This window comes from Chionomys nivalis, chromosome 24, assembly GCF_950005125.1.
Source record: "Chionomys nivalis chromosome 24, mChiNiv1.1, whole genome shotgun sequence".
NCBI classification, from domain to species: domain Eukaryota; kingdom Metazoa; phylum Chordata; class Mammalia; order Rodentia; family Cricetidae; genus Chionomys; species Chionomys nivalis.
In genome coordinates, this window is record NC_080109.1 from 29565196 (window position 1) to 29589803 (window position 24608).

Sequence of the window (24608 nt, forward strand, 5' to 3'; positions counted from 1 at the left end):
ATATTTAGGATTGAGACTTCATCCTGATGAATTGTTTTTATGAAGATGAGAAAGCATAAAGTAATTTAATTTAAGCTGTAATCTTTTTCCTTGATCTCCCCAAGGCAGAATTTAAGAAATATCAGATTGAACCAAGGGGGAAGCAAGACTAGATAAAGGTTCATAATTGAAGTCACTGCTGAGACAATGCCACAATTACAACTGTTAGACTAATTCCAAAAATAAGTGTGCCAGCACAAATGAGAATTGTTGATCTGTCACTGAAAATTGTGGGAAATTCTAGGTCATTTTTAGCTTTCATCTTGTAATGTTTTTGACGGACTCTACCCTTACCCATGAGAAACAGACAGGTGCCTCATATTTCATAATGCAATTTTGGTACAGTCTTTCTGAAGAGACGATTCTAGAGATCGTGGCTGACCTTGTCTCAGGTGGGAATTACAGCGTGTTGGGAATAGAATTAAAACTGAAAACAGATAATGACAGTGAAATGGAGGTACAGAGTTAATGTCAAGAGATGACAGGATCTCAACATACAGATCAAAATGTCTGAGGCTCATATCACTTCTGTGACTGTTTCTCTAACAAGACTCTCTGCTATAAGTAACCCTTAACTTAACAACATTGATGGCTTTACTATTCTCTGGGTATATTCATCTTCATTTTTTTTAACCCTGGAGAATGAACTTTTGAAATTTTTCATTTTTTTATTAGTTAAATTTTGTAGTTGGTGTAGAAAAACTCAAGTTAAATGAGTATATTCAACAATTTTAAAAAAACCTATTTAACTGCTTGTTAACAAAATTCCATACAGCAAAACATACAGTTTAGCGATACTTAAGCAAGTGTGTAAAACATTATGTTCAAAGAAAGTTATGTAATTTAAAGGACAATATTAAACATCTATATTGTATTATCTGAAAAATAAAACTTTTATTCAATTTACTAAAAACAGCAAATATACCTTAACTATTAATAATTATATACATAGAAAAACTACCCTGACATGTTCTCCTATGTGTAGCAAATATACAATCAAACTCAAAATAAAAGTCCAGTGAATTGTGCACGTAAGTTTCAAAATTATCATTATGAGGTTATCTTTCTAACAAATTTCAATAACATATAGATACAAGAACACTTAGCATAATTTAGGTCAGGAATGATGTCTCAGCAGTTGAAAACACTTGCTAAGCAGAATTCGTTTCCCAGAACACACACTGTGGCTCACAGCCATCAGTTCCTGGGGATCAGAGCCATCTTCTGACCATGGTAGACACTAAACGTATAGGGTTCACATCTAGCACTCAGGAAAAATAGTCATACACATAAAGCAACAATAAATAAATCATTTTGTCAAAAGTCAGCATAGGCATTGTAATTTTACTGCAGCTGTGTTATTATATATGACTGCAAATGAATTTTAAAATATGTTGTAGATTTGAAAATTATTTGTGACTCAATGATTTGCATTTGACAGAACATATTTCATTAAGTATTTTCTAGGTATCATCTAAGGACATCTATCTTTCCATTTTATAGAACACAGAAAATTGGAAATTCTTAGTTTATCCCAATTGGCATGTTGTTTTACAATACTATTTTTTTAAATAAAAAAGAAGCTTCAGTTTTCTAGGAAATATTTTTTATGCTCTGTGTAAACAGACATTTTTTTACAGTTGTTTTTATTACGGTCCTACAGGCCACAAAACTATAATTTTATTTAGTACAACAAAATACAGTGTTGCTAAAAAGCAAGGGATGATTTGCTGAACTGTCTTGTTAAGTGTCATTACTTGACAGCTTCTAGGCTTTGGTGACAGGTTGCATGTGATTACAGTCATGCTCTGGATATTGCTCAACCTAAATTATTTCATTCCTGTTGGTAACTACATTCCTTATCTCCTATCACTTTTGATGTCAACATTCTAGTTTATTATTCTAAAAAAAATTGATTAGGTTACCCCACAGATTAACACTATGTAAATTGTTTATAGAATTGACCTCATACCCTTCTGGAAGAATTAGGGGAATATTTACTGCCGACGTTCTTAGCAGTATTTCAGGGACATTTTCAAGAAAATGTAGCCTCCATATATCTATGAGAATTTGGCCCTATGGCTCCCATCTACGGTTATTGTACTTCATTTTCCCTTTGATGATTTGACATCTAATATAAGTCTTTTACTTAACAGACTTTTCTTTAGTTTGTGTTCTGTATTGAACAATAAAGAGGTCAGTAATTACAGTTCTGTGTTCTGTTCCTCACTGCAGAATCCTGTATACACAGACTTTGGTTACTATTTAATCATTACTGTTTATTATACTTATCATTTCTGAAGTTCGTTTGATCAATAAATGTCAATGTCTGAACTTTACTATTCAAGAATTATCTTGTTCTCAAAACAACTAAAATTCATGTAAATGGTTGTCAATAAAAAAAATCTGGTTTTCTAAAATAATTTACCACTCATCTACTCAAAGATACACCACTGGAAATGCATTCATCTTTGTAATAGTGAAGTGAAAATCTGCAGCTCGACAGCTCTGCTGGGCACTAAAGGAATGTCAACACATCTTTTTCAAGAAGTAACTCTACCTGAAAGCACTCTGTATAACAATAATAGGAAAACACAGAAAGTGACTAACCCTCTGAACTGCTGGACTTGTGTAGAGAGGTGGGATTTTATTCATGCTTAAAGTTGCTGCTACAGGACAATTAATCATATATTTAATAAGTAGGTAACAGATGTCACTGATATAAATAATCAACATTTCACTAATATTTAAAGCAGTATTGTTTTACAATAGTAACTAAAATATTTTATGAACATTTTCAGCTCTTCATGGATATTAGAAAAAATAATTATTTTATTCTTAGTGTTGCTACTGAATATGTAAGTTGTTAATAATCCCAAATCAGAAGTTTATCCACACATCACATCTCTGGTATCATAAAATGTCAACTTGTGTTTTCTTTCATGATTACCATAAATCATCAAATGATTCTCAATCTGTAAACTGAGACTCAGGAACCACATACTATTCCAGAACACAGTACTTACTGAGCTTTGATTTGAATTACCATGACAATCCTAGTTTCCAGGCAGATGTGTGAAATTCTCTTAATATTTTTCATTTCAATTTTCCCATGTAATATACTTTGATCCTTTCTCCAAACTCCCCTCTGACCCCCACCTAACTATCTGACTTCATGATACTATAATGAAATCAACATTTTCTTGCTGTGTTTACAGTTATTTGTAAGTCTCAAAACTTACCAACAAACCATAGCAAAATGAATGTTATTAATATCTCTACGTAAGACAGGAAGAAGAAAATAGCAAAATCACCTATTTTAAAATTCTATCAGATTACTGATATTTTCCACTCACTTGTTTACTCTAATATAAATGTGTCGTTAAAAAAAATCATTAGCCCACAGAAAATATAGCCAAAACTTCTATGAATTTGACATGATCATCTTATTGTATATTTTATTTTCAAGATGTGTCTTTAAGCATTATTAAACATACTCTACTTTTTAATGTAAATAAGTGTTGTTTTCCCATGTGTACTTATATCAATTGAGTAAGAAAAGTTCCCAGGGAGGAGGCGGAAATTTTAATTAAAAAAGAATAAAATAAAAAAAAAAAGTTCCCAGGATGGGAAGTTGTTGTGAGGAATGAGAGGCAGCTGTGGGTGATCTGCTCCAGAACTAGAGACGAAATGGAGGATTAAATTTGGAGGAGAGAATGGATAGCGGAATTATCTGCTATTAGCCCATCTCCTTCACTGACTGAAGTGGGCAGTGACTTATCAGGTAATCTTATGATCCGTTCTTTAAATACTGTTCCCTCTGTGTACATGTGTTCTTTCTTTCACATCCCCTGAAGTTTTCTGTGACATTTCTCACTAGACATCGATGTAGGACCAGTGGCAGAATTCTGTGTCAGTGATACAACACCTATTACTACTAACTACTAGGAAACTGTTAAGAAGTGTCAGACTAAGAGTAACCATGTATGTGTGTGGAAAAACAGGTAATTCAATGACCAGAAGTAAAAGATTTTGGAGCTACTCTACTTTATATGAAGGCACACATATTTGAATGATAGAACTTAAAAACATTTCTCTACTAAAAAAAAAAACATATTTTCTTCATAAATTATCATAAATACTTGTTTTTGATATATATACACACATACATATGCTTAATCATCAGTAATAATGACTGAGAGAAGGGTAAAATGATTTCACATATATGTAGCAAAAAACAAGTTGCAGTGATATAATTAAACTTAATATTACTTAAAAGAGTTATCTAAACATTCATTTAAATGCTGATGATTCTCTCTGACCCTCTACTTCCGTGTTTCCCTGACTTTCTCTCATGATTAACCTCCTTGCTCACCTTCCTTAAAGGTTCAAGCGAGTGTTAATTACTTTTAAAGTTGACTACAACAATCTCTCTTCTCTTACTTCACATATAAGAGAAAATATAATTTCAATGAAGAATATAATTGTACATAGATGGAATCATTGAGGAAAGTTAAATGATGGTATATAAAATAGAGGTACTCTTATAAATAAACACATACGCTTATTTGTGAACTAAAATGCTGTTCTATGTGGATGTACAACACTGCCTTAAAGCACAGGCATCTTAGTCATATTTTAGAAACAGTATGATTATAAAGGCATGTAAAGTGTTCCTCAACTCAATAAAATTAGATCCCTTTCAAATATTGAAGTTAGTATTTTTAAAATAAAGAATCTCATCATTTTCATGAGTTAAAAACCTTCTCACTTTCAATTTTAATAATAGATATATCCCAAAATATTAAAAATTTTAACAAGTATGTTCAGATATTCTTTGACTTTGACAATTTGACTTTTTCTACATGTTATGAGGGACTACTGTCCTTTTGAAATTCTTCCAGTGTTATATATTGTATGACACCTTTTAAGCTATTACTTTTACTGACTCATAATATGGCAATTATACATATGTACTGTGGGTTTCATTCCAAGAAATGCCCTTAAAAGAAATAATAGTTTGAGATTTTTAAGGGAAAAGGAGTTAAAAAACAAAAGTGCCATTAATCAAACTATTTTTCAACTATACTGTGTCTGCTAAATTTAAATTTGTGACTTTAACTGCTACATGTGAGCACTCTGTAAACTCTTGGCCAATAGTTTTCTCTCAGACTGTGGGGCATTTTTGGAAAAAAGAGCATCATGTAAAAATCTTGAAGATGGTTGTAAGAATGTGAAATGATTGAGGATGGTGGATCATCATAGTTGCTTCTAACATTTATGAAGGAGGATTCTAGTAGAAAGGACCCTTTACTTTACAGCTACCATTTCTTCTTGACCTCTCCTCCTGCTTTCAGCTCCAGGAGATTATGAGAGACACAGGATCAGGAGGAGGTGCTCTCTGCAGTTGTGATTTGAAAGAGAATGACTGACACAGGCTCCCATGTTTGAATGACTGTCCTCTCATTAGTGGGTGATGTGGCAGTTTAGGAAGAGCTGTATTGGAGGAGGTGGGCTTTGAGGTTTCCTAAGCCAATGCCAGGTTCAGTCTTTTTCTCTTTGCCCGTAATGTTCAGATGAGCTGTAAGTTGCCAGTTGTTTGCTGCAATGGCATACCTGTCTGTGCCCATGTTTCCTGCCACAAAAACTGTTCTAGCCCTTTAAAACTGCAATCAAGCCGCCAGCTAAATATTTCATTTTGTAGGTTGTCTTGGTCATTGTATTTCACCACAACAATAGAACAGTTACAAAGACGACAGTTTAGCATGTCTTCTTTTTTATTTGCAAGGATATAGTTTTATTCATTTCTTCCATCCTCTTCTGAGAACAGTAGACTACACATGCTGCAATGTATACATGCACCATGCCCTTTTCTATGTTAAGAATTATCCTAGACATTGTACAGACCATATAGACATGTCTAGAAAATACATTTCATGGGTGTAACTGTAGGACCCACATGGGAGTGCTAGAGAGTGTTTTTTTTGTTTTTGTTTTTGTTTTTTTTTGATTTTCGAGTCAGGGTTTCTCTGTAGCTTTTTGGTTCCTGTCCTGGAACTAGCTCTTGTAGACCAGGCTGGCCTCGAACTCACAGAGATCCGCCTGCCTCTGCCTCCCGAGTGCTGGGATTAAAGGCGTGCACCACCACCGCCCGGCGATTGTTTTGTTTTTTTTTTTCCATTGGTGGTCTTTATATGAGACCTTGAAGTTCTTTCAGTACTTCAAGGAGGATTTTCTTTTTTTTTTTTTTTTTTGGTTTTTCGAGACAGGGTTTCTCTGTGGCTTTGGAGCCTGTCCTGGAACTAGCTCTGTAGACCAGGCTGGTCTCGAACTCACAGAGATCCGCCGCCTGCCTCTGCCTCCCGAGTGCTGGGATTAAAGGCGTGCGCCACCATCGCCCGGCAAGGAGGATTTTCTTGAAAATGAGGATGGAGTTTACTAACTAGTAATACCAGTTTTTTTTTTCCTAAGTGGGACAATGGCAACTCCATTCATGTGAATTTCCATGATCATCTGCGTCAAAGGAATTTGAAGTAATTCTTGAAATTCTCTAGACTATCAAATACTGAAGAGTCAAAATATACCCTTTTATAGAAATTTCAGGGAGACTTGCCTAGCTAAATGTCTGGTCTCCAGAATACTATGAAATAATTATTTTTTAACTCATCTAAACACTTTGGGTAAACTTGTGACTCAATTTGGAGCAACGGTCTGAGCTCTTAAGGTCCAAATGAGGAGCAGAAGGAGGGAGAACATGAGCAAGGAAATCAGGACCACGAGGGATGCACCCGCCCACTGTGACAGTGGAACTGATTTATTGTGAGCCCACCAAGGCCAGCTGGTCTGGGACTGAATAAGCATGGGTTGAAACTGGACTCTCTGAGCATGGCGGACAATGAAGGCTGATGAGAAGCCAAGGACAATGGCATTAGGTTTCGATCCTAATACATGAACTGGCTTTGTGGGTGCTTAGCCTGTTTAGACGCTCACCTTCCTGGACATAGATAGAAGACCTTCGTCTTCTCGCAGGGCAGAGAATTTGGACTGCTCTCCAGTATCGAGAGGGAGGAGAATGGTGTGGGGGGAGGAGAAGAGGAGTGGGGATAGGGGGAGGGGACTGGGGGGAGGGGGCAATATTTGGGAGGAGGGGAGGGAAATGGGAAACGGGGAACAGGTGGAAATTTTAATTAAAAAAGAATAAAAAAAAAAAAAAAACAAAAAGAAAAAAAGAAATAAAACAAAGTCTTTAAAGAGACAGTAAAATAATATAAAAGAGTACATACAAACAGTCATAGATTAAAGGAATAATGTAGAATAAGCCACATAAAAATGGAACATACACAGAGAATATGGATTATGTGTACTATTGAGTTTTCTTTGAATATATATATATATATATATATATATACATATATATATATATATGGTTTTTCGAGACAGGGTTTCTCTGTAGCTTTGGTGCCCCTCCCGGAACTAGCTCTTGTAGACCAGGCTGGCCTCGAACTCCCAGAGATCTGCCTGTCTCTGCCTCCTGAGTGCTGGGATTAAAGGCGTGTGCCACCACTGCCCGGCTTCTTTGAATATTTTGATTGCAGATAGATATTTGTTTCTGGGGGCTGCTAAGCTAACCAACATATATACTTTAAAATATGCTGACTTCAAAATTTGCATCTAAGGCTATATTACTTTGGAAAAGAGGTTCTGCTTTTGTTTCCACAGGCAATGAGAAGTTGTGTGTTCCTTACAGGCTAATGTGGTTTGATGGAGCAAGAGCACCCTCTTCCTCAACACACAAAAGGTCTCCATGAATCTTAAAATTACTTCATGCAACAAAGAGTAGAAAGGAGTTTGGAGAAACTACACCTAAATTCCCAAAGTAATTGTTTATAAATGTTTATTGTCATTTTAAAATGGTTTGTTATAAGTGATTAATGGTCACAGTCACTTTCTAAAAGAAAAAAATAAGAGGGTATGATATAGAATGAATGCTTTGCATTGGTACAGACTTTGGTTTATAGTTATAAATTTATGATCAATTTTGTTATATGTACATTTCTACTCTTGTTTAAAGTATTATATTTATACAACTCATTTATAATTAAAAATGACAGATTAAGAGATAGTCATTTATAACAGTCAAACTTGTAGTCATGTTATGTTTTCTAGATATACAGGAATTTATTTCAGTTACATACGTAATCTTCAACAGTTCTAGGTCCTACAGAATATGACATTTAAAATGTTTTAAAAACTTAGACTTTTCTCAGCAGTGAGACATGCCTGCTTCTGGCATCACCGATTACTTTGGAAAAGTTGACAGGCATTGAAAGAACTCATTATGAATTTGACTTCAATGAGGCAAGGCTAGCCATTTTAGCAAGAAACTGCTCTTGCTTGGACTGCTTTATGGTATGTTGTATGAACTGGACTTGCAGGACCCACAGGAAAATAATTTTTATAATTGCCTCAGTTAAGCATCATCTGAAAAGCTTGTTCCTGCAGACAACAATGAGTAGAAGAAACTCAAACCTTGGAAAGTGCTATCTAAATGGGATACCTTCATCAAATCCTTCCCCTTAGGACTCATGGACTCTATTGTAATGGAGGCAGAGATTTTAAAAACCAGAGTGGATAGAAGCACCAAGAAAACAAGACCCTCAAAACCAGTATGACCCAAGTACATAAAGTCCCAGACTGAGATAGCATGTAGAGGACTGGTTAAGATCTGCAACAGATAGGGTCCTAAAGTTGTGGGAACTGGAAACATACCTCCATCTGTAACCAGAGACTGCTGTTTCATTGCCAGTCACCCAGACCTAAATAACTGCACAGAAACAACACTGCTTGGCCAATAGTTTAGGCATATTCCTGGCTAGCTCTTATATCTTAAATTAACCCATTTCTATTAATCTGTGTATCCCCATGAGGCTATAAATTGCTTGAATGAAAATTGATTCATGAAAGGAATATCATTATTTCTTATATTAAAATTTAGGACTGATAACAAAGAAGTTTCTTGTGATATTAGAATACCCTTATAATAAATGAAAACAAAATATACTATGAAATTTTTCTGGTTGCTGTTCAGTTACAGAAAGTCTCATGTACATTTCAGTTTTTAATAGATTGTAGGCTTGATTTAATGAATTTTTAATGTTTAATTTGTAGCACAGCATTTCCTCCATAGTATGAAAGAGAGTAATTGGAATACATGGTCGAGTTCCTCTTCAATTAGTAATATACCATTTCATAAGAAAGCTTGTGATGCTGCTACATAATTTCATTTATGGAAACGTTCCCGTAATTGGATTTTATAATGATAATTCAGAGATAAGGGATCTTGTAAAAGAATCTTGTAGTTGTTTTTATTTCTCTTTATGTAGAGGTAATTAATTCCAACTCCATCAAATTCTAATCTGTTTAGTAGTCTCATTACTTTAATGACATAATAATTACAAAGGATTACCTTAAGAAGATTATTATGTTTATTAAGAAAATATTTTGATATATAAATATAATATAATATTATTGATTACAACATTAAAATCTATCTTCAAAGACATCAATGATATTCATATATGAGTATTTATAATTAAATAAAACTTTTCAAACTTTAATTAAAGTCTTAAATTTTATAAAAATGATCTATACATAACTGTAAATTGAACACCTGAACTGTTTTAATTATTCATGTTTAAATTGAAATAATTTATGGAAATGAAGAGTATTTATGTAAACTACTATAATATCTATATAATTATTTAGACATATATGAAAAATGTATGCAATCCCACATTTGAATAGAAAATTTAATTTTAACTCTAGGATTTCATAAAATGGAATTCTATAATTTAAGTTTTGATTGTTTTGTTTAATTATAATTGTGTAAATAAAAGAAAAAATCAATGGAATGTCTAATTAATGAAGATGTGCTTTGTACAATTAAATATAATATTTTCTTTATTTTTATTTTTTATTATTTTTGAGACAGGGTTTCTCCATAGCTTTTTTGGTTCCTGTCCTGAAACTAGCTTTTGTAGACCAGGCTGGCCTCGAACTCACAGAGATCCGCCTGCCTCTGCCTCCCGAGTGCTGGGATTAAAGGTATGCGCCACCACGGCCCGGCTAAATATAATATTTTAAAAGAAATTAAATAATTAAAGGATGAATAATTTTTAAAATAGACTAGTATATAACCTACCATCATATCAAAATTAATTAATTTCTCATGGTGTTTCATTCTAAACCTAAAACAATATTGTTTTAAAATAATCATGATTTTGAAAATATATTTAATATCACTAATAAGAACAATGAATGTTAATATATAGGATTAAAGCACTTTTAAAGGAATAAAATAGGACACTATTATATAAAGAATAATATAAAATCATTAACAGGCTCTTTCTTACTGAATGCAAGCACTTAATAGTTGCTTTAATCATCATGGTGAGAATGATGAGTATGGAATGAGAATTTTCCTCAAAGCTGAAAGGCTGATGTAGAATTATATTTTTACTTAGAGAAAATAAAGTCTTAATGAATAAATTACATGAATCTCTATAATTGAGATTCTCAAAATTAAAAGAAAATAGAGCACCATAGAACATAAAGTAGTAATCTGGATGATCAGGATGTTAGATGTCTTGTCAACACCTGGTTCAACATTAATTTTGACTTTCATGTTTTCATTTACGTGTTGCCTTCTCTTTAAACTTTTGAAAAGAAAAAACTGTATGTGTGTGTGTGTGAGTGCGTGTGTGTGTGGATATGTGTGTGTTTAATGTTATAATTTAAGACTGTCGTTTTGTCTTGTTGACCATGTCCTTTCTTTACAGAAGCTTTTAGTTTCAGCAGGTCTCATTTATTAATTGTTTCTCTCAGTGTCTGTGCTGCTGGGGTTATATTTAGGAAGTGGTCTCCTGTGCCAATGCATTCCCACTTTCTCTTCTATAAGGTTCAGTTTGGCTCATTTTATGTTGAGGTCTTTGATCTATTTGGACTTGAGTTTTGTGCATGGTGATAGTTATGAACCTATTTTCATTCTTTTACATGTTGATATTCAGTTATACAAGCTCCATTTGTTAAATATGCTTAGTTTTTTCCATTTGATATGTTTTGCTTTTTTGTCAAAAATCAGGTGTTCGAAGGTGTGTGGATTAATATCTTAGACTTCTATTCAGTTCCATTGGTCCTCCTGTCTGTTATTATGCCAATACCAGGGTGCTTTCTGTACTATAGCTCTGTAGTAAAGTTTGAAGTCAGGGATTGTGATGCCTCCAGAAGTTCTTTTATTGTACAGGATTGTTGTGGCTATTCTGGATTTTTTGCTTTTCTATGTGAAGTTGATTACCGTTCTTTTGAGGTCTGAGAAGAATTATTTTGCTGGGATTTTGATGGGCATTGCATTGACTCTTTAGATTGCTTATAGTAAGACTGCCATTTTTACTGTGTTAATTCTGCCTACCCAAGAGAATGGAAGATCTTTCCACTTTCTAGTGTCTTCTTCAATTTCTTTTTTCAAAGATTTAATGTTCTTGTCATACAAGTCTCCCACTTGTTTGGTTAGAGTTAGTCCAAGATATTTTATGCTACTTGTGGTTATTGTAAAGGGTGTTGTTTCTCTAATTTCTTCTCCAGTCCATTTATCATCTGTGTACAGGAGGGCTACTACTGATTTTTTTTTGAGTTAATCTTGCATCCTACTACATCAATGAAAGTGTTTATGATTTGTAGAAGTTCCTTGGTAGAACTTTTGGGATCACTTATGTAAACTATCATATCTGTTCTGGGTAAATAAATTGATCTGTAAAATACAAGTGACCCACATATACTGCAGGGAAGCAAATCGCAAATAAATAAAGAAGCTTGCAGCAGGCTGTGACCATTGAAGACAGTGGGTAAAGATTTGAAATAGAAAGCCATTGCAGATATTATGAGAACAAAACAGAGAACAAAAATGATGAAAAATAAGTCATAATATGTAAGTTTATTTCAATAATTGAGTTAATGTTTTAGACTCACTTTCTATCTTTAATTCATTTCTAAATATAGTGAGTAGCCTGCATCTCTGTAGTGTATCACAGAACTCACAGAACTGTAATTTTGGATATAATGAAAATAAAATTGTTGATGTAATTTATGCTCTACTTTGTATTATTGCACAATATTATAATATTATTAAGAAAACACTTGATCATAGACTGTATGCATTTGCATACTAGCATATAATTTTTACATGCTACTCATTCCTTTGTTCAGAGACCCTAACCACCTTTAAATTCACAGTGTCAAAGTAAGTTAATCCCCTGTTCATTCTCTGGTATTATAAACACTTCTTCTTTTGATTCTCTTTATTTGCAAGAATTATTTTTGTGTATGATATAATATATATTCTTATTGTGAAACATTGCTCAGTGGGTAAATGTACGTGCTGCTGGGCCAAATGACCTGAGTTCTATCTCAGAATCAAGCAGTTTGAAAGGAGAGAATTGATTTCCCTAAACTGCCAAAGAGATGACAACATGATATCGATATCTTGCAGACACAGCCACTCATACCCTCGCGTACACAAGCACACATAATAGCACACACATATACACAGACGTACACACAGACAAATGGACACACAGACTCAAAATAACAGGCAAATATTCACACAGGCACATATACAGAGAAATAAAGAAAGAAGTAATTTTAGTGTGACTTTCATAGTTTTTTTTCTGAGTGTCTGAGACACTGATAAAGGAAGTGAACCTCTGAAGACCAATGAACCGGTTTCTATAAGATCAATAATCCAGTCATCCAAGAAATATGAGAATTCTGGTCTCATTATTCGCTGAATGGAGATTGAACTCTCTGTATATAGTTCTCATTCTTTAACACATGTCAAGAAATCTTTTTTTATTCTCAAAGTGACTGAAAGTACAGGCTTCTGAGTGTGTCTATCAATAATCATATTTTTCCTATGATTTCCATTCCATGTTTGGGTATTGGTGCTCAGACATTCTTGTCAAGCAGGAAATTAGCATATCCAATGTAAACATGAATGTGATTTCTGTGCTAAATATTTTTCTTGATATTAGTTCACATTTCTAAAGATGGTTTTATTAATGTTATTAAGATTAATAGACAAGTTCTATTTATATAATCAGGTAAATAAGTTTATGAATATTGAAACATAATCTTAATCATAAATTTATTTACTCAGATCCAAACTTGAGTTAACTTTCAAATAGTTTCTACTTAGTAAAATTCAAAACCACTGTCCAAACTTGCAATTAATCATTAACTCAATCACTATATTTCCTATTTAATTTTTATATACCAAAGCCACAATTTTAAAGTTTTTACAAATATATATTGTTTATTATTTCTAGATCAAAATAGTTTTATTACAAATATATTAAAATATTTTATTCATGTGTCTTTCCAGAAAAATATTTTAATAAGTAACAAGCAATATCTAATCATTTTTATTTTATTCATTTCATATAATTTTATACTTCACACATGACTATTATAAGAAACTAGTCAATTTATTTGCAAATACTTTCATGTGTGAATATGTGTGTGTGTGCACAGCTATCCCAGTACATGTGTAAATGACAAAGGACAAACTCAAGTATTTGTTCTTATTAATAGCCAGGGTTCTGTATATGAACAGAAGTTATGGAATGAAAATATATGAAGAGTATTTATTAGAATTGCTTACACGATGTGTCCAGCTAGTCCTACAATGACCGTCTATTTTCTGAAGATCCAAGAATCCAGTAATTTTTCAGTCGATGAGTTTGGACATCTCAGCTAGTCTCATTATATGTTAGAATCCCAAACACTTAAGATCTAATGCCACTAAATGAATTGACTTTCCCGCAAAAATAAAAGCAAGTAGGCATAGGGAAAACAAAGTGCCTTGCTCCACAATCTTGAAAGAGACTTCAAGCAGAAGTTGTTGCCAGGATAAAAGGTACGTGCTTTCCACATTAAAGATCTGAATTAGAGTGTGTCTTCCCACTTTAAATAATTTAATTAAGAAAGAATTCCTCACTCATGTGCACAACCATTTGGGCTTTAACTAATTATAGATATAGTCTAGTTGACAACCAAGAATAACACCACAGATTTAAAATTCCATCTTTTCTGAGGGTTTGCTGTTTATTACTAGGCTGCCCATGAGCTTCTGAATATTCTTTGAACTCCATCTTTCTTCTTGCCATAGGAGATGCTACTACTATGAACTACCACATACGGCTTTACACAGATTATCAGACTCTGAACTCAGGTCCATAGTTCCTCTACCCCTTCCCTGCACAATGGATGCTTTGTCATAGTAATAATAAGTATAGAAAATAAAATTTGATATCTTTACAATTTTTTTTTGCTTTTTTCTTTAAAAAAATCTTTTTTAAAAAAACTTATGAAACTGTAATTAAATTGTAACTTTTCTTCTTTCTGTTTCCTTGCCATAATTTGTCTCACACGTGGCTTCCCCTTCCAATGCATGGCCTCAGTTTACATCAATTGTCACTGATGTTAATATGTATTTCAAAGTACATATATGTTTGCATATATTTGTATTTATTCCCACATATAATATTCTGAGTTAATATAATGGTACTCACACTTTCACTCCAAACTGACCCTGGACAGCCAAATTTCTGCTTTACTCTGTTGCATATAATTCTTTGTGTAGGACTGAAGTCAGCTTGGTGTTTTCCTGTCCAGTTAGTGATGTTTATTGTTGTCATTTTTGGTCGTCTTAAATTTGAGCCGTTAAGTTTCAGATATTTTATGGATATATAGCTTCTGGTGTTAATAAGAAAGACAGTCTCACAGCAAACTCCCTGGTCTTCTTTCTTACAATCTTTCTGCTTCTTCTTCCACAATATTTCAAAAGATTTAGCTGTGTTTTTTGTGTGTAGGTTTTAGTGTTTGTAGATAAGTCCATTAGGACTGGACTCCATAACTCTGTACTTAAAGGTGTTGTTTTCTGTAGTGGTCTCTGCTGCAAAATGAAATTCCCTTGATGAGGGGTAAAGATTTACCTCTTGGTATAAGGGCAAATGGTTTAGATTCTTGTTAGGGATTATACTAGTCTGCTGTTTGATATTATTCTCTGTTTTTCTAGCCATTCTAATTATTTCAAACATTTATGGTCACCTCACACATCTACCATGCCTGCATTAAGCTGTCCTATTTCTGTATCCCCTATAATAATCTGTAGGTCTTCATATATTTCCCATGTCTTACTGGTTGTTTTATTTATTTATTTATTTATTTATTTATTTATTTATTTATTTATTTTTCTTCATTTTACAAACCAACCACAGTTCCCACTATCTCCCCTCCCCCTTTCACCCACACCTCCCACCTTACCTCATTAACTCCTCAGAGATGGTAAGGCCTCCCATGAGGAGTCAACTAAACCTACCATATCAAGCTGAGGCAGACCAAGTCCTTCCCCATTGCATCAAGGCTGAGTAAAGTATCTCGTAGGGAATGAGGTCCCAAAAGCCAGTTCATTCACCAGGGATAGAGCCTGATTCTACTGCCAGGGACCTGTTAAACAGAACAAGCCACACCCACTCTGAGGTTCTAGTTCTTTTTAAATTATTTTATGATTTGTTTTCATATCTGACTTACTTTACTAAATCTATTGCTGAGCACTTATACTGCAATCCTCATGAGAACTGTTTCCTTTTTTGATTGAATAACAGAAGTGCTTAAAAAGTATGTGGATATGGATATTTAGTGCATATTCTTTTCTATCTATCATGTACAAACATTTTAAATCTTTTTAAATTTTGTGAATCAATTTGCATTAAATATTTCATATAGCTCAATACTTACTTTTTGATATTTTATGTATTTAAAAATACTGTACTATACAATAATTCCAAGTTTGCCCAAAGTGTACTAATGTTGTATGTGAGGTTGATTGCAGGCACTCTAGGACATCGAGATTTTTGTCCCATATACACCCAAGTATGGTTTTGGTTTTCATCTCTTCTATGAATAACTATTTTGTTCAATCCTGATTAATAACTTTGATGCTTGTATGTCTTTTGAGGATGTATTTATAGAGCTATTTTTTCTAATTTTTTTCAAATATAATTTTGTTGTTCACTTTAAATATGATGGCTGTTAGGCCTTTTCACCATACAGTATGCTATTAAGTCCTCTCTCTCATGTTCTAGGGACTACAATTCCATACTGTTTCAATAATTTTTAATCTATAAAATAATTCACATGAGATTTTTTCTCTTAAAAGTGGCATTGACAGGAGAAGCAAGATGGCTCAGGAGCTAATGAACTTGACATACAAACCTGTTGTGCTGAGTTGAACCTCCAGATTCCAGGTAGTACTCATAAAAGCTGTTCTCTGATGGCCACTGGTTCACTGTAGTAAGCACATATCTACACTCACATGACTCATATATACACACACTTATGTACTCCACACAATAATAATAAAGCAATATAAATTTTAAAATAACATATAACAATAAAAATTATTAAACCCATGAGCTAGTCTAGAATTTATATGAATTATTAATGGGATAACAGTCATATTTGACCATTATTAAGAAGAAAACTATGCATATAAGTATATTACCAATATCTTGCTTCATTCTTCTTAGGTTACAAAAATAAATAGCACTAACAAGCTTTTCAGACTTTGTAAACCATGTTCTATATCAAATTTTAAACACAAAATCCTACTTAATGAAATAAATATTTAATAGACATACATTATTTGGCAGAAAATCTAGGCAAAATTGTTCAGCAAGTAATACATAAAACTATTTTTCTTAACATCATGATTATTATGTCAGAAATATCACAAAACCTTATGTTAAACAAAGTACAGTCAATTATTTTAAGTATTTCTGCCAAACAAAAGTATTATGGCTGCCCATTATCTGGTCAGTATTTAGAATGAATATGTGGAGAGTAACTAAAATATAAAGATAAGAAAAAATGAAATAAAATATTACTCTCTGTAAATTAGATGACTCTACAGGAAAATGTAGAGAATTTATGGAATAATAACTAGAGCTCATAATTGAGTTCAGTAATTCTGCTTCAGATAAAAACTAGTATTGAAATCAATTATATCCCCACATTAGCTATAAAAAATAGAAAAGTTAATTACAAATATAAATCTATTATTTATAATAGAATGAAAATCATAAACTACATAATAATAAGTTCAGAAAGTAAAGGCAATAATTTTATGAGCAAATAATTAACTTTACTAAAAAAGAAACAGAATACATTAATAGAATATATGTTCAAAGAGGACTTTAGGAAGAGTGACATAAGATTAAAAACTTTAGGTTTTAGAAATTAATCATTTGACATGGAAAATAAATTTTCAAGGTTTTCATTAAATATACTTGTAATTCCCTGGGTTTAAACATTGCCTCGGTTCCATTTTAATAATTGCTTTTCTTTCTTTCATGTTACAGTATTGAAATCATACTAAATGTGCCAGTCATCATGGCAATCCATTTGATTTAATAATTTCTAAGATTTGTTAGATATCTTCCCAACTCACGTCCTCCTAGAACTATTGCCCCATGAGGTTGATATGCACTGTCTGAGCGTTGTATTCAGAATGCTCGGTGGGATAATCCGTATTCCTGCATTCTAAAGTATCAAGTGGGAATCTTGAGCTGTAGGTAGCCTTGGTTCTTATGATGTCCAATGTGAAATTAAGAGTGACTGTTGTTCTTCAGGAGATAACATTCTGTATAGTTCCAAACTGTAGTTAATGTAATCCAGTATGGGAGTGGTGGTTTGAAAGTGAAGAAGCACTGAGTACAGAGATCTATGCTCTGTATGGTTAAGTCTCATGTAATTTCAGTGAAAGCTCACTCACAGTTTTTATTTTAAAGAAGGACAATCGATGATGTCAGGAAAGCTAATAATTTAATTTTAAGCAATAGCTTAAGTGAAACTGCTGCTTGAAAAATCAACATACACATTGAAGTCATCATATCACCTTAAACTAAACACAATAGCACAAATGCACCAGAGTGTTTCCAAGGTTTGGATCACATATTTTTTTTCTGATCATTTAAGTCCAAAAGAGTTATCAAGTTTAACCATGAAACTTGTTTAGCTTAACCATGAGACATCCATGACACAATTTGTTGAGAAGATAATTATTTAAATCATAAAAGAATCATGCATTCAGAGCATTTTATTTATTTACATATTTCTTCCTGACCAAAATGTTCTTTGAAATCTTATACTTGCATACATTCTGCCCAAAAATGTGCTAAGAAAGTAATATATGATATAGAAACAGGAGAATATTTTGAATAGAAGATCATTGGAGAAATAAAACCCCATCCCATTATTCAGCTCATTATGTTTTCATTTGAAACTTTAACTCAATTTGTTTAGATAAATCTAAGTATTTTAAATAAAAAGTCAAAATAATGACAGTGAAAAATTACAAGAACACAAAATTGAAAAACAAATAACAAATCTATTGCTCAAAAGATGACAAAATAAATGAATTATAAAAGAGATTAGTGTTTTTGGTTCCTGATGTCAGGCCTAACAACATGAATTAAGTTTATCACAAACTTTGCTTTAACATGTAGTTAAATAATTTAGCGAAATATTTCTTAAGAAATTGATATGAAATTATTATACTTAAAATCATGATTCCTGCTCTAAAACATGTCTGTCATTATATTTCATTAGTTTTCATGATTTGCATAAAAGGGTCTTTATCATGTAATAAACAAACTATTATAACCGTCTGCCTATAAATTGCAAGATAGCTCTTTTATGGTGAAAACATAAAAAGAAAATAAAAGTTATGCAAGATACATTTTATACTTTTCTGCTCATTCAAGTTTTATCGAGTTTTCAAAGATTGATGAGGATGGAGAAAAGTATAAAGCCTTTAGATGAAAGTATAGAATGAATATAACTTAAAAACATACCTATTCTAGCATACATATATGCATTTATTTACACGAAAATCTGTCATTTAACGTAATTATGAAAGCACCGTTTTGATGCTCTTGAAAAGATCAAAAGCTGTACAACCATAGCAACAATAGGTTGATATTATTTTCCCTAAGAATTGGGACATGGCAGTATGTAGAAAAAGGTAAATACATATATAAATAAAGACAAATGTTTCCTTTAATATTATAAATGCTCTCAACAGTGTAAGGAATCTCTAAGGGAAGCATTTTACAATATGATTATTTACTTGTGATTCTTTAACCTTAGAATTACTTCTGGGATGTAGAGGATGGATGCATATAATGTACACAACTAAGAAACTGAGTTAACAAACTGAGTTCAGCCTTTAATCCCAGCACTCGGGAGGCAGAGGCAGGCGGATCTCTGTGAGTTCGAGACCAGCCTGGTCTACAGAGCTAGTTCCAGGACAGGCTCCAAAGCCACAGAGAAACCCTGTCTCGAAAAACCAAAAAAAAAAAAAAAAAAAAAAACTGAGTTCATTTTTGATGTAGAAAAGTTCTACTACTAGTTTCCCTCTGAGGACTACACATTCCCAACTGATTCTGTCTGGTCTCCATCTCTGTCACTTTTTTTCCACAAATATAGCTACATAGACCCAAAAAAATAAACAGATAAATAAACAAAAAACGCAATTGAGCAGCATACAGAATGTGTCAAATGCTTGTTTCACCTTGGTAGAACTATTGTTTAAATCTAGATTTAAAGTATCGTGCAATGAGTTTTGTTTTGTAATCATCTAGTGGTAAATATTACAGAGCTTGGTAGACATATGTTAGCTGATTTGAAATTAAACTATAGATTGGGATTGGAAACTCTCAACACCAACTTAAAAGTAATCATGGGGATTTTCACCTATAAATGGTAAGAAGTCATAGAACAGCATTAAGGTTTTTAGCATTTGGTAACTGGACATTTAACTGATCGATAAATGTAGCAGCTGCATTTACTGAGGTGTGAAGAGACAACATCACCACATCAACTCTTACAAAGGAAAACATTTATTTGGATCTGACTCACAGTTCCAGAGGTTTAGTCCATTATTATCATGGTTGGAAGAATGATGGCATGCACAGATATGTGGTACTGGAGAAGGAGCCAAAGAACTCTACATTTGGATCCACAAGAAGCATGGAGAGGATGAGACACACTTAGTCTGGTTAGAGTGTCTGAGACCACAAAGTCTATCTTCCCAAAGACACGCTTCCTCCAACAAAACCTCGACTACTCTACCAATACCACACCTCCTAATAGTGCCACTATCTCTGACCCTATTGCGTCCATTGTCTTTTAAACCACCGCAGTGAACTTGAAAAACAAAAATGACAGGAGCCAAATTAGTGAACCTGGGATCTTATTAAGTAAGTTGGCTTCTATTCATTATAGTTTCAAGCAGCAGTCTTTAACTTTTCACATATTTTAAATAAATCAAAATTGTAGAAGTTATGAATATAATTAAGTACATTTACATAAATTATATGAAAGTAGAGATGTATTTATCATTTAAACTACTGAACCCTATTAAAATCAAGAAAATATATAAATAACTAGCATCTGTATATAAAATGGATGTACATTGTCCATTAGGTTTTAGGTGACTTTTGATCTTTTACTTTTGTAGATGAAGGATGTTAATTTATTTTGACAATCACATATTTTATAAAAGTGAGCTTCCATCCAGATTTAAAAGCTATTACATTCTTAATTTTAGAATATTCTATTCATTCAATGACAGGAAAGAGTAATGAGATGGAAAAGTACAGTAACGAAAACTATATATCCATCCAATGAACAATGCAATGAGCATAGGGTGGTAGTAAAGAAAACTCAATTACTTTTATGGGCATTTTAAAATTTCTGTTTTACACAATTATTTTCAGAGTTATGGGTAAATGTTGCTATACCATAATATATAGTAGCAGATGGACTCTATTAAAGTATAAAATCTGCATATAGATCTAACATAATTTTACTAATATTCACATAAAAAATTTTGTAACTATCAGCAATATAAATATACTTAAAATAGAGGCAGAGAGAAACATCTATAACTCAAACAATTAATAGTTTCTAGGAATTTCATTAAATTCTGACAGGTATAATATAAGTTGTTAAACATTTAGGAATGATCCTTTCAACTAAACAATAGTGTGCTAATCTAAGTGATAATGGAATTGTAGAGAAACTGAAACTCAGGCAAAAACATTGAACCATAATCTTAAAGTATTCCATAAAAAAACTAGGGGTGATTTATTTTATGAGCACTAAACATATATTTTGAAGTTTAATACTAAGGTATTAAATGATATTATCTCATATTTTAAATGGAAATTCAAGCAAGGTAAGGATAAACATTGAGTTCAGTAATTACTACTAACAGCCTCTAGAGTTCCCAATGTGACACCTGGTACAACAGGAATATATGAAATTCTGTGGAGACATTTCCTTGTATAGGGGAATATTCACCTGTCTCCATTTTCTCTACATTGAAGGGAAGCTTCACAGTTTCCTGGAGTATTGAACACATACAGTTTTGAAATGCTGTTTTCTTTTTATTGATTTTTATTGAGCTCTACATTTGTCTCTGCTCCATTTCCTGCATCTCCCCTCTCCCTTCAACCCTCCCCCAAGGTCACAATGCTCCCAATTTACTAAGGAGATCTTGTCTTTTTCTATTTCTCATGTAGATTAGATCTATGTAAGTCTCTCTTAGTGTCCACATTTGTTCTCTGGGATTGTAGTTTGTAGTCTGTTTTTTTTTTTGTTGTTGTTGTTTTGTTTTGTTTTGTTTTGGTTTGGTTTGTTTTTTTTGTTTTTCAAGACAGGGTTTCACTGTAGCTTTGGAGCATGTCCTGGAATTAGCTCTTGTAGACCAGGTTGGCCTCAAACTCACAGAGATCTGCCTGCCTCTGTCTCCAGAGTGCTGGGATTAAGATGTGTGCCACCCAGCTGTAGGCTTTCTGTTTAAAAACCACTTATGAGTGAATACATGAGATAATTATCTTTCTGTGTCTGGGTTACTTCACTCAAAATAAATATTTTCTAGCTCCATCCATTGTCCTGCAAAATTCAAGCTATCATTATGGATTAGTAGTCCACTGTGTAAATATACCAGTTTTCTTATCAATTCTTCAGTCCAGGAGAATTTAGGTTGTATCCATCATGACAAACAATGCTGCTATGAACATAGTTGAGCAAATAGTTGTGGCACGATTGAGCATCCTTTGGATATATACCCAAAAGTGGTATTACTGGGCATTGAGGAAGGTTTCCTAATTTTCTGAAAATTGCCACACTGACATCCAAAGAGGCTGTACCAGCATGCCCACCAGCCATGCAGAAGTGTTCCCTTTTCCTTAAAACCTCTTCAGCATAAGTTGTCATCAGTGTTTTTGATCTTGGCCATTATGGGTGTAAGATAGAATCTCAGAGTTGTTTTGATTTGCATTTCTCTGATGACTAAGGATGTTGAACATTTCCTTAAGTGTCTTTCAGCCATTTTAGATTCCTCTGTTGAGAGTTCTCTGTTTTAGGTCTGTACTCCATTTTTTTATTGCATTATGTGTCCTTTTGATGACCAATTTCTTGATTTCTTTATATATTTTGGAGATCAGACCTTTGTCTGATCTGTGGTTAATAAAGACCTTTTTCTATTCTGTAGGCTGTTGTTTTGTTTTGTTGACCGTGTCCTTTGCTTTACAGAAGCTTTTCAGTTTCAGGAGGTCCCATTTATTAATTGTTTCTCTCAGTTTCTGTGCTTGCTGTTTTCTAATATCACTTGAAATAAAAAAATATCAGAGAGCTATCAAGAAATCGTTGTAGTTATCATATAGATAGCAAATACATACAAATAATCTCTAACATGTCACATTTTAAGAAAGTGGCATTAAATCAAAGGCCATTTCATAGAATACACAGTCTACTGAATGGTCTCTTACTGACAAATACTAAAATGATTTGAGGAGAATTAATGAATGAGCAAGTAAGTTCCTATAAAAATAAAAAAAACCCATTTTGATTCTATCTCAAATTAAGTATTTGTAAAACATATTGATTAATAAATAAATAATAACTTGAGGAGAAGGCAGTCTTTTCTACATATACACTTTAATAATTTCTATAGACACATTACTCACAAATGTCCAGCATATAAACATATTTCCTTCCCACTTGAGTGAAATACAAATAATATATTTTTTCAAAGTCTATGATAATAAAGGTTTGTTGATGTGGGTATTCTTCTGATGAAAAAGCAAAAAACACAGGAGTGAAAAAATGAAAAACACAAGTGTGTCAGTCAAGTGATCAGCTCAACATCAGCAATGATAGCCAACCCATCATAGCATGTTCTTTCTGTTTTGAAATGCAATGCTACTTTAATTTCGTGGTGCTCCTAAGAATTTATTAGTTCAGTATTAATTAAGAAATTGTCAATCATAATAAAACTTATTTACTACAAAGAAATTATCAGATAAATTTAACTGAAAGCATTCTATGAAACACATAGCCACTCTTCCTTAAAACTATATAGGCTATTATAAAGAATCATGATATAAATTATTATGAGAATGAAACACAATATGGTATCCCAATGTAATGCAGGAAAACCAAAATGGCATTTGACAAAAACTAAGATATTTGAATTAAGTATCAACTTTGGTAAAAATTGCATGCCATTATAGAGTCATAAATTCTGAAAAATATAAAAGAATAATGATCATTAATCATGAGAAATGATTAAATGATGTTATTAATAAGGAATGGAACTGACTATATGGGGATGATATTCTCTCACAATTTTTCTATCCAATTTTAATTTTAATTGTATAAAATATTTAAGAAAATTATTAACTAAATACAAGCTTTAAACTAGAATCAATCATTTTAAAATCATATACAAAGCATATCACAATGGTCAAACTCATAAAAGAAATGCACTAAGGCTGGAGGGATAGTTCAGTGCTTGTTACATCACGAACACCTGGGTTCAGATCTCCAGCAACCATATAAAAGGTTTGAGTGTTTTCGTCTACTCCTTTAACTTTCGAATCATAACCAGTCTAGCCTATTTGTCAGTTACAGATTCAACTGTGCCCCAGTTTTAAGAAATAAACTGTAGAGTAATTGAGGAAGAAAATAAAACCTTAACATCTGTCCTTCATAGGCACATTTATGAACACACATATACACACATACACACACAGGGTGGGTAGGAAATGTATATACACTAAATAAGAGATAAAAAGTTTTGTATATGCACACTTAATTTATTCAGGTGAGTTTGCACTATATAAAATCTAGACCATTAAATCAATTTCATAGAGAATAAAAATGGTGAAGGGTATGTGTACTTGAAGTTTGACTTTAAGGAAATTATTGAAGTAAGTATAAACCGAAATTAACCAAGAATAAAGATATATTAAAGAAATCATAAAATAAGAAGCATGACATTTATATTAGCAAAATATCAATAAGTAAAGCACTTACCAAAATTTATAAATGATTAATATTTGTAGTAAGAATAAATTTTGATATATACAATAATGGGGGGAAAG